The 9,925-nt window shown below is 43.3% G+C and overlaps 1 long non-coding RNA gene across 1 annotated transcript in view; it reads left to right on the plus strand.

The window, feature by feature from the left end:
* The window catches only part of LOC146809972 (uncharacterized), a 236,675-nt gene extending 226,950 nt beyond the window's left edge, over positions 1–9,725 (plus strand). Inside the window, exon 3 of the long non-coding RNA XR_014966526.1 lies at positions 9,385–9,725. This is a non-coding gene — a long non-coding RNA (uncharacterized LOC146809972). The remainder of the gene's footprint in view (positions 1–9,384) is intronic.
* Positions 9,726–9,925: the final 200 nt, after the last annotated feature.

The following is a 9,925-nucleotide window of genomic DNA, read 5'->3' on the forward strand; positions in this document are numbered from 1 at the left end:
AACTCTTTCTCCGCAGATACCATTGCTACCACCCTCCAACAATGCCCTTCATCTCTCCGTAGCCCCTCTCTCATATGCATTTCATTTGTTGTATAGTGCTATACATATCAGTGTAGGGTGTCACGTACTTTACATCACGCATACATTATACAGAAACAATGAATCATACAAGTATGTAAATCAGTCTATAGGGATTGACACATAAGCTAATGAGGATTTCAAGGTGTAGGAATCACTTGTCATCCATAATGGTAGGCAGTATATTTTAAGAGGGTTTGGGCTGAGGAAGCACAAACTCAGGATTTAAAGCATACCCTAGTGGTTGAGGGTTGGCTTTACTGATAAAAATGTATATCTGCCCAAACTCTTGAGAAAAATTTAAATAATGAAAGATTGGGGAAGTTCTAACTATTACAAAGTGAAATTCTAATCATACAATTCAGGTTTGTATGCAGCTCTTTGGTGACAGTTCATAGGTCCTATGTTAGGAGTATAACTTCTGAACTGCAAGTAACACAATAATCTATGTGACAAAGGCAGTAACCCACTGAGATATCCCCATAAAATACAGTTTATCTGCATTTCAAAACTAACAACAAAGGATTGCCATACAGCAGGATCATTAATCACCAGGTATCTGGCCATTTTTATTGTTGTCTTGTATCCCTGATAAAAACGATTTAAATGAAGCATACCAAAGTATGTGCCTTGCTGGGCCTGTGCAGATTTAAAACATAAGACCAAATAATAACATATTATCTTACCTACTCGAATAGTCAAACTTTGTGTCACAGCCTGATCTGACAGGCAGCTGCAGGGGTCAAGAAAGGTCAATCAGAATAAACAAACTTCTTTTCTCCTGTGTTGAAATGGAAAAGGAAATATCCACGCAGCAGGAAGGTAGGCAAAAGTTATTCTGTGCCAAATAAAGAATGTGTCCCCTTACCATGCCCCTAATGTACCTACAGGACATAGCCCACCTTTCTAAAAGGAGTTACGTGATTGGGTCTGGGATTTGACTCACAGCCATGCCCAATCATGTAACTCCCAGAACAGGTAGAAAAACAATGTTCGGAGGAACGTTTTAAATTATAGTAGTGCCCATTTTCTATTGGCCTTTATGTCCTCACCTCGAAGGCCAAGGCTCATGTTTGGGTGGGCCTGGCCCACCCTGCCCACCCGCTAGAACCGGGCCTGGTGCTGCACACAACGTCACTAAGTGTGCCCTTCTCTGCGGGGTCCTTCTCTCATCCACAGGAACATGCAGGATTCCACAAAACTAGGCCGGGTTTCAAGTTCTCCAGAGTGGCTATAAAGGGGAGCATGGTGGGTCTTTGTAGTATTTTGTGTCTTTATTTACTGTACAAGGGTTCACTTTTCGCTGCGGCCCCACGTGGGGGTATCCCGGAGCCAAAGTGACGAATTCGCATTCTGCAGTGTAAGCACAGTGTTCAAGGCAGACTGGGCCCAGTACATTGCCCTAGTTACACCAAGAGTAGCTACACCCCTGCCCACTCACCTGTAAGCACTGCATTTTATTTTACTTTCGCATTAACAATATGTTGACTACTGTCTACCTCTTTCACAGACATATGCACAGAATCACCTTTACAGCTGGAATAGTGACCATCACTCAGCTCTCTACAGAGAGGCCAAGGATTGCATGAACATGTACTCTAAAACACCTTTGTGATCCATTGACAGGTATTTGAGAAATTTGCTCTGTCTTCAACCTTCATTCTAGAGCTCACAATCGTGGCACGTTATAAACACCTGGAGGCGACTCAGGTGTGGATATTGTGACAATTCGGCGAGGAAGGGGTTGTATGGGCAGACTGACCCCCGCGATCCCCAGACTCTGGTATGTGTGAGGAAGTTTAGCCTGCTGGAGAAAGGGGAGAGCAGCAAACAGGAGCGCGTCGCGCCCTGACAGCGGGTTGCCCCGGACAGCAAGCCAGCCATTCCGTGAGAGGTGCAGGGAGGAAGGAGGGCGCCGCTCCTCTACCTCAAGCCCCTACCTCAAGCCCCCCCGCAGCAACTGACAGCCAGGAACGAGGGCGAGCGAGGGAGAGGTAAGCCGGAAAAGTATCAGGAGTCGGGAGCGGCCAGCTGCGGTGCCGCGAATAGCGGGTGGCCCCACAAGTACTTTTTCCTCTTCTTTGGTGCACGGCACGGCTGGGAGAGAGCAGTGGAGCGGGTGCCGCGAATGAGAGCGGTATGTGCACCAGCTGACTAGAAGTCAGGCGGATTCCAGTGCCGTGTTATCGTTGCGCCTGGGACACGAGCGCGGAGTCAGGGAGCCAGGGAGCAGTGTGAACGGAGCTGCGGTGCTACGGCTGCGGTTGCCTTGTGATTGCCTTGCCGCTACGAGGCTGAGAGGCTAAGAAGTGGGCTGTGAGGTTTGCACGGGCCGTGAGGAAGAGCTGCGACTACCGCAGCACTACCACCGCCGCCCTACGGCTACGGCTACGTGCTGGTGTGTTGCGAGCCCGCCAAGCCCTTTTGCCACAGGCGGAGAGCAGGTGAGCTGTGTACCCTGTGTACCCTCGCGACAGTGGAGGGGGGAGAAAGTGGCAACAGTGAGGCTGACTCAGGAGAGCGTAGCACCCGCCTAGCGTGATATGCGTTATGACTCTCCCTTGGAGAAGATTACTCCCTCCAACCTCCAGTGAATGAAAACCTCTCCCTCAGAGAAGAGTGGAATCGGGCAGGGGCAGTGAGTCACACCGCGAGTCGCCGGACTGTTACTGGACCGTTACCCGCCCGCTTCATCCCTGAGTTGGGCGGGTCCGGCCCGTAATCACAGCCCCTTGGAATTACCGGAACTCGAAGTAGAGGCTGGGCTAGGCCATGCCTCTTGGTTTCAGCGACTCTTGAAGTAATGACTCAAGTGACTTTTTAAGTGCTATATATGTAAATCACGTTACTAGTTTTTACTGCTATGGTAAATTGTAGTTTATTTTTTATTTTATAAGACATTGTTTTAAAATGTATCGTATTAATTGCATTGTTATTAACTTGGACACTGATCTCTTGTTGTGGTTAATAATGGGGAAGAATACTTTCCCCCAACTCTGTCCTGCTACTAAGCAAAAAGTAGTTCCTAATACTCCCCTCCCTAGCTTGACAGCGATTGATCGAATGCTGCAGCAAACTATTGGGGTAGTTGCTTCTGCTATTGAAAGCACAGAAAGGCGACTCTCTCTTCCAGTTGGCACACTTCCTCCTTTGCCTGCTACAAATGTTTCGATGCTTACAATAAACTCCCAGGATTCAATATTGGTGCCTTCTTTTGCTGGCCTCCCTGGTGTTCGATCGACACCTTGTTTCTATCTTGACTAACTTGTCATCTCCCTCTATGCCTATTATTACCAGGTTATCTTTAACACCAACAATTCCTCCAGCAAATGTTTCCTCTGAGATCACACCCTTGCCTAAGGATTCAATAGAGAAAGGAGGGTCTGACTCGTGTTTAAGTTCGCCTTTGGTTTCGGCATTAATTGTTAGTTTAGATAGTCACAGTCCTCGCGTAATAACTAGAGGGCAGAAGGCAAAGCGTAAACAAAATCATATTAATAAGGAAGGACCAAATGTATTGACTGCCAAAGGGAAGATTACCCATAAGCAACGTAAATCTACTGCAATAATAAATGAAACGAAAGGTAATAAGGGTAGCAGGCAGACAGAGATTGCCTTTCCCTCGATTAGTACAGGTGAACCAGAAGTTTGGGGAATGTTTTTGGGGGAAAATGGAGATATTGATATCAACTCTCCTAGAACCTATTCGTATTAAAGTATCGAATATAGAATCCAGGGTAATTAATATGGAGAAACAGCTTACCGGAAATCTGCAGTCTACGCAGGTTAAATTACTCCTTATCTTACCCCAAGTGACTCCGCCTGAAGCAAATAGCAATCCCAAAAAAACAACGGGGGCCTTGGAAAAACATGTTCAATCTAAAACCAATGTGGAATTGGGACGTTTGGAGTTTAATAAACCCAGGGGTTTAGAACCTAGAGTAGCAGGTATATCCGGTCCCCCTCAAGTGCTAACTAACAACTCTAAGACTGCTATGAGAAGAGTTGAAGATATTAGGGAGGCTGATTCGATATCAATTTTACCAATTCTTAATTTGCCCCCTGAGGCTATTCCATATACAGTGGTGTTAGCAAATGTTCATCCTCTCCCCCCAATGTTTACGAACACTGGTCGAATCTCAGGAATAAAGCACTTCATTTCCTTTCTACCAAGCTTGGACCTAATAGTTCCTTGTTTCCTGAGTTCAAGATGGTTAGAAGAGTTAGTTGGCTAGGCTCGTCGACTAAATCTCTGAGTGGTGATTGTGTAATTTTAACATTTCGGTCACCACCATTGGTTTGGAATATAATTGAGAGGGGTTGTACTGGGTCAGTTAGTTCTGATTTTGTTAACATTCTCCCCCTTGGCTTTTTCTACTCTCCCCAACGCCTGGATAGGTTTTCAGGTCCCCATTGCCAAACATTAAGTCAGGGGGGGTCTATGGGAGGGAGATATGGTATCCCGACGTTTAATCCCTTTGATACCCTTAGCGGTTTGGACACAAATGATTGACCACAACTCTATTCCCTTCATAACTCCCCAGAGTTAGTCATGGATCTTATGCCTGTTATTACTTTAAGGGAAAACAGCAAGGAAGGCAAGGGGTTAGATCTTAGTTTTTCAACGTCTGAGGTTCTCATAGGGGGGCCGGAGGCTCTGATTGGTGGGCTAGAGAAGCGGAGTGTGTGTGGTTCTGGATCTCTACCCGTCGGTCTGAGTGTGGACTCTTCCATCTCCCCCCTTTGGGTCCTCCTTTATGTAATGTTTGTTCTTGGAACATTGCTGGTATCAAATCTAAGATTGGTAACCCATTGTGGCAGGCCTTTATTCAGACTTACGATTTGATTTGTCTACAAGAAACATGGAGTAGGGATCCGGTCCATATAAATGGTTTTAAGACCTTTCACACACCAGCCGTGGACGTTACCCACGGTAGAGCTAAGGGTGGACTGATGATTTATTTGTCAAAAAAGTTGAACATCTTAAAGGTAACGGAGCCTGTCAAAGATACTTATTTCCAATTTTTGTCACTCGTTTTGGACTCAGACACTCCGATTGCCTTGATTATTTTGTATAATAACATTCCCCCTGGTGATGTACTTAATGTTTTTAAAAAGTTGGCTAATGCATTCTTTCTAAAAGGTAAATTTTGTGGTTATAATATGATGACCCTTCTCCTCGGTGATTTTAAGTGTACTTTGTGCACCATGAGGGGAGACAATAGGTGCGGAATCACTCAGGAAGATGGCTTGTGCCAGTCACATTTTAATCATTTCCTTTTGGGTGAACAATTTAACGAACTAATAGGCAAACTTGATTTGGGATTTGCAAATGAAGTTTGTGCAACCCCTTACCTCCTACATTTATTGGGAGGGGTTGTACTTCCACAATTGATTTTGCTCTAGTAACAATTAAGCACGCTGGTAGCATATATTCTTTCAAGGTCTCAGATATTGCGTTAAGTGACCACTTTCCTCTTTGTGTACATTCTGATTCCAAGGAATTCTGTCCCAAAAGATAACATAGATGCGGACAGATTGCGTGAAAATTTGAGCATTGGTAGTATGAATGGCTACACGCTAAGATGGGATAAGGTGGCTCAAGTAGAAACACTTAAAACAGTAATTGCTAAAAGTATGTCTGAGGTAGTGACTTGTTTGAGGGAGGAGTCTACATCTGAAGAGATTCTTGCATCCTTCCTATCTATTTGTAATGAAATCAGGTCCTCCCTTATTAGGCAATGTAAAACTAAAAACAAACAAAATGGAGGCTGGTTTAATTCTAGGTGCACAAGAGCTTATTCTCTCTTAAAGAAAGAACTGCATAAATCACCTAGGTGTGCAAAGGAAGTGAGTAGACTCAGGATTGAGTATAAGCTCGCCCTAAAAGATAGAAAGAACGAGCTAAAAATAGAATCTTGGGAAGCATTGCACGACGCTGCGGTAAGGAAGGATAGTGCGGGCTTCTGGAAGATCATTAGAACTCCTTTCCTTAACGATGCTACTGGCCCAACTTTAGAGATAGCAATTGCTGAAACAGATTGGATTAATCATTTTACTAAAGTATACGAAGGTCTAGGAAAGTCTAGCCCTCTTTTGAATCCCTCTGCTCATCCCATCTCAAGAAACTAATTGTTCACACTGGAAGAGGTTGAACTAGCCTTACGTGTGAGTCAGGGCGGGAAGGCACCAGGTCCGAACGGTGTCCCTATAGATATTTTTAAGGCAAATGTTCCTTTGTGGGGTCCCCTTCTGGTCCAGGTGCTTAACGCTAGTTGTATTACAGAATTATTGCCCACTTGGGTGGAGTCCATAATTGTGCCCCTTTATAAAAAAGGGGATAGACATGACCCGGGTTGTTACAGACACATTTCCCTTTTAGATTCCTTTACTAAAATAGTGGGTCGAATAATTTTGGACCGCCTTTTGCTTTGGACTGAGGATAATTCTATTTTATCTGACCTACAATATGGTTTCCGCTCCGGCTTAGGAACAGTGGAACAGAGCTTAAATCTTTTAATGCTGACCGGGAAGTACACGGAGGCCAGGAAAGGGAGTTTGTTCCTGGCCTTTGTTGACCTCTCAACCGCATTTGATTGTGTTGACCATTCCACTTTATGGATTGTGCTGGGACAACTTGGGGTTGAATCCAATATTATTTATTTTCTTAAACGATTTTATAGTGACGCTTCAGCTCGCGTTCGCTATGGCCTAAGGGGGCAATGCACGGGCAAAATCCCAATCATCAGGAGTGGTGTCAGGCAGGGCTGTGTCCTCGCCCCATTCCTTTTTAATTTGTATATAAATGGTTTGGGGAAAGCCCTGTGCAATAGTAAATTCGACCCCCCATACGCTGCTAGTTGTCCAATCCCGGCGTTGATGTACGCGGACGATGCTGTGCTGTGCTAATGTCCCGTACTCAAGTGGGATTACAGCGCGTGGTGGATAGTTTTGCCCTCTTTATGAACGAGTTGGTCAAAATCCCAAAATTAAAAAGGCCATTTTTATAGCAGGACAGAAGCTTGATTCCACTAAACAATTTTCTTATTTGGGTATCTTGTTCAATCAGAATGACTCTTGGGGTCCGGCAGTGGCAGCGAAAAAACTTGCATTGGTTCGCTCGACTGCCGCCCTTAAATCCTTCTCCATGAAACTAGGTACCAGACCGCCGGTAGAATTAATTAAGATTTACAAAGCTAAATGCGTGTCTGGTGCAATGTATGGTATTGGGGTGTTGGGCTTTACTGACTCTGCTCCCATTCAGGCAGTTGAAAACTCCTTCTTGAAATTTATCCTCGCAGTACCCAAGAGTTCCCCTAACTATAATTGTCATGCAGAATTGGGTCTTCCTTTTATATCTGATCTTATTAAACTTGAACCAGTGCTACTATGGCACAGGATGTGGACTAAAGATGAAACCAAGTTTAAATAGAGATATATTGATAGATATCTTGGAATTGGAAGGAGCGATGAGGATACCATGGCTGAGATATGTACGTAAATTTTTAGCTGACAATGGAAAGCTGGATTATTTTTTAAATCCTCTTACTATCTCAGCTATATCGCGTAAGGATTTGAAGAAGGAGGGCCTTGCTTTTTTGGATTCCGGAAGAATTTCTGTGGAAATCCTAAAACCTACTGTCCTGCAACACCAATTAATTTTAACAACTTTTAATATTCAACCCTATTTGCTGTATGTCCCTGATAACTATGATAGATTCCCACTATCACGTTTCAGATTTGGAATCTTCCACAGATTGGTTAGTTTTCCTATAACAAATGATTGGACGCACAAATTATTGCCCTGTCCTTGTGATGATGTTTCCCCTCAAAGTACTATCCATGTTGTTTTATTTTGCAAATTTTACACTTATATTAGGCACACAGTTTTACTGCCATTTTTGGGAGAGGTGGGTCATCGGCAATGTCGTTTGGCTATGTTAGATATCCTACATTTGGATAATCATTTTTGTGTTGCCACAATTACATTCTTTTTAAAAAAAAGTGATTTGCACTAGGAAAAGTATAATATAATGCACTTTATTAAGTTCTTGAATGATTTGTATTAATAATTCTGGTGTTTAAGCCATTGAGTTATCGCTAAATGAACTGTTGTGATTTTTTTTAAACGCAATGATTTTTTAATGTATGCTTTTATGGTTGTTTTTAACAATCGAATAAAGTAAGATTTGATTGATTGATTGATTGACTCAGTTCAAAGTGTGCACTGTAGAAGAGTTATATGCTATCCGAAAAAAATACAGAAACCCTCATCCTGGAAGTAGGTCACACTCTTTGGGAATGCAAGATAAAGTAATAGATGTGAAATATAAACCGGAACTAAGGGCCATATGTACCAACACATTTCTCCAAAGACACAGAATGGACAAAACCCTTTGATACACTCAGCCCTAAATCGCTTACACGTATTACCTTGTAATACATGGTATTCTGTCATTCCCTGTTTAAATGTGAGTCTCTAATTTCTTTATAAGCGGCGACTTGCGACTCACCCCGTCGCAATTACAATAAAAGGTATCAGATCTCGACTGCTATAAGTGATTACAGTCGAGTTCTGAAGTCACAATGCCTGCTGCCAGAGCCAGAAGCTGAGGTCACAGGCAGGTTAGGTCACAAAGCATAATTGAAGCAGCTGTTTAAAGCAAAGTAAATGTCGCTTTTCTTTCTTCTGCTCTATTTTCCTAACTTACAATGACAAGCAGAGAGAACATATATATTTTTTACACTCCTAAGATAGAGAAAACCTAGACTCTTTCTGTATGTTACTACACATTCCGAGCTACTGCAGGTTTTGGTTCATAAACTGAGTTGTATTGAACTGTTTCTAATATATGTTTGCAACAAATATCTAACAGGTTTTTGATGTGTTTAATTTTGCACTAGAGTTTTTATTTTTACTCTTCATGTTTACAAACATGCTCGCTGTTTCATATCAAAGAGCTACGCACCCAGGTTTTAAGTGGTTTGTGGGAAAGGTGATGGTGTGACCATCTATTATATTGTATAAAGTACCCCTGGCATACATGATAAGGATAATGCAAGTAATCTCAGAGTTCTATAACCTTATAAAGGAACATCTTCTTTGGAGTTGTTCCTCTGTATGGTTGTGGAACTCCTCAGTGACTTGCAGTATCTTTATAGTGGACGGCAGGTGGTACTTTATCCCTTATAACAGTTTTGCATTCGTTGTTCAGAAATTGATCAGTATTTTTAGCAATATGGTTAGTCAGTATGATATAGGGCCTGATAGGAACCCGGTTCAATGTGTATTTTTAATTACTACAGGTCTGAGACCCAGAGTGACCGGCCCACTTAAAGCCCAGGCACCAGAAGAGGAGAGAAGATGGTTGTAAAGTTCAATGCCCCCTTTCTCACCTCGGAAGCTGCCACAAAAACATAGAGGCTTGCTGAGTGTAAGGGCCCCACTTAAAGCGAGGCAAGAGGACAGAGGTGCCCATCGATAGGAACAGCTGCAGGAAGAACCAAAACAGGAGCAGCAGCAACAATGGCCTGGCATGGCATTGAGGCGGTCAAGACAAGATTTCAAATTTCAGCTGCAGTGCGTCCCGGCAGAGAAGAGAGGCCTGTCCCATTGCCTTGATGTCTTAAAATGGGCTGAACTGTTACTCCTGCAGTTGTTCCTGACCACCCCTCAGTTCCCCCACTTTCCCCCAACCAATAACAAAGGGAGACGGATTTTCACATGCTTTTGTGACGCAACCAATTCCTGTCGAAAATACATACATTATGTACAGCAACTAGCTAATGTAAGTGGGTGCAATAGACCCACCTGTAGCTCTTAAATTAACCACACTACTCAACAATA

This window comes from Triturus cristatus, chromosome 7 (assembly GCF_964204655.1).
Source record: "Triturus cristatus chromosome 7, aTriCri1.1, whole genome shotgun sequence".
In the NCBI taxonomy this organism is placed as follows: domain Eukaryota; kingdom Metazoa; phylum Chordata; class Amphibia; order Caudata; family Salamandridae; genus Triturus; species Triturus cristatus.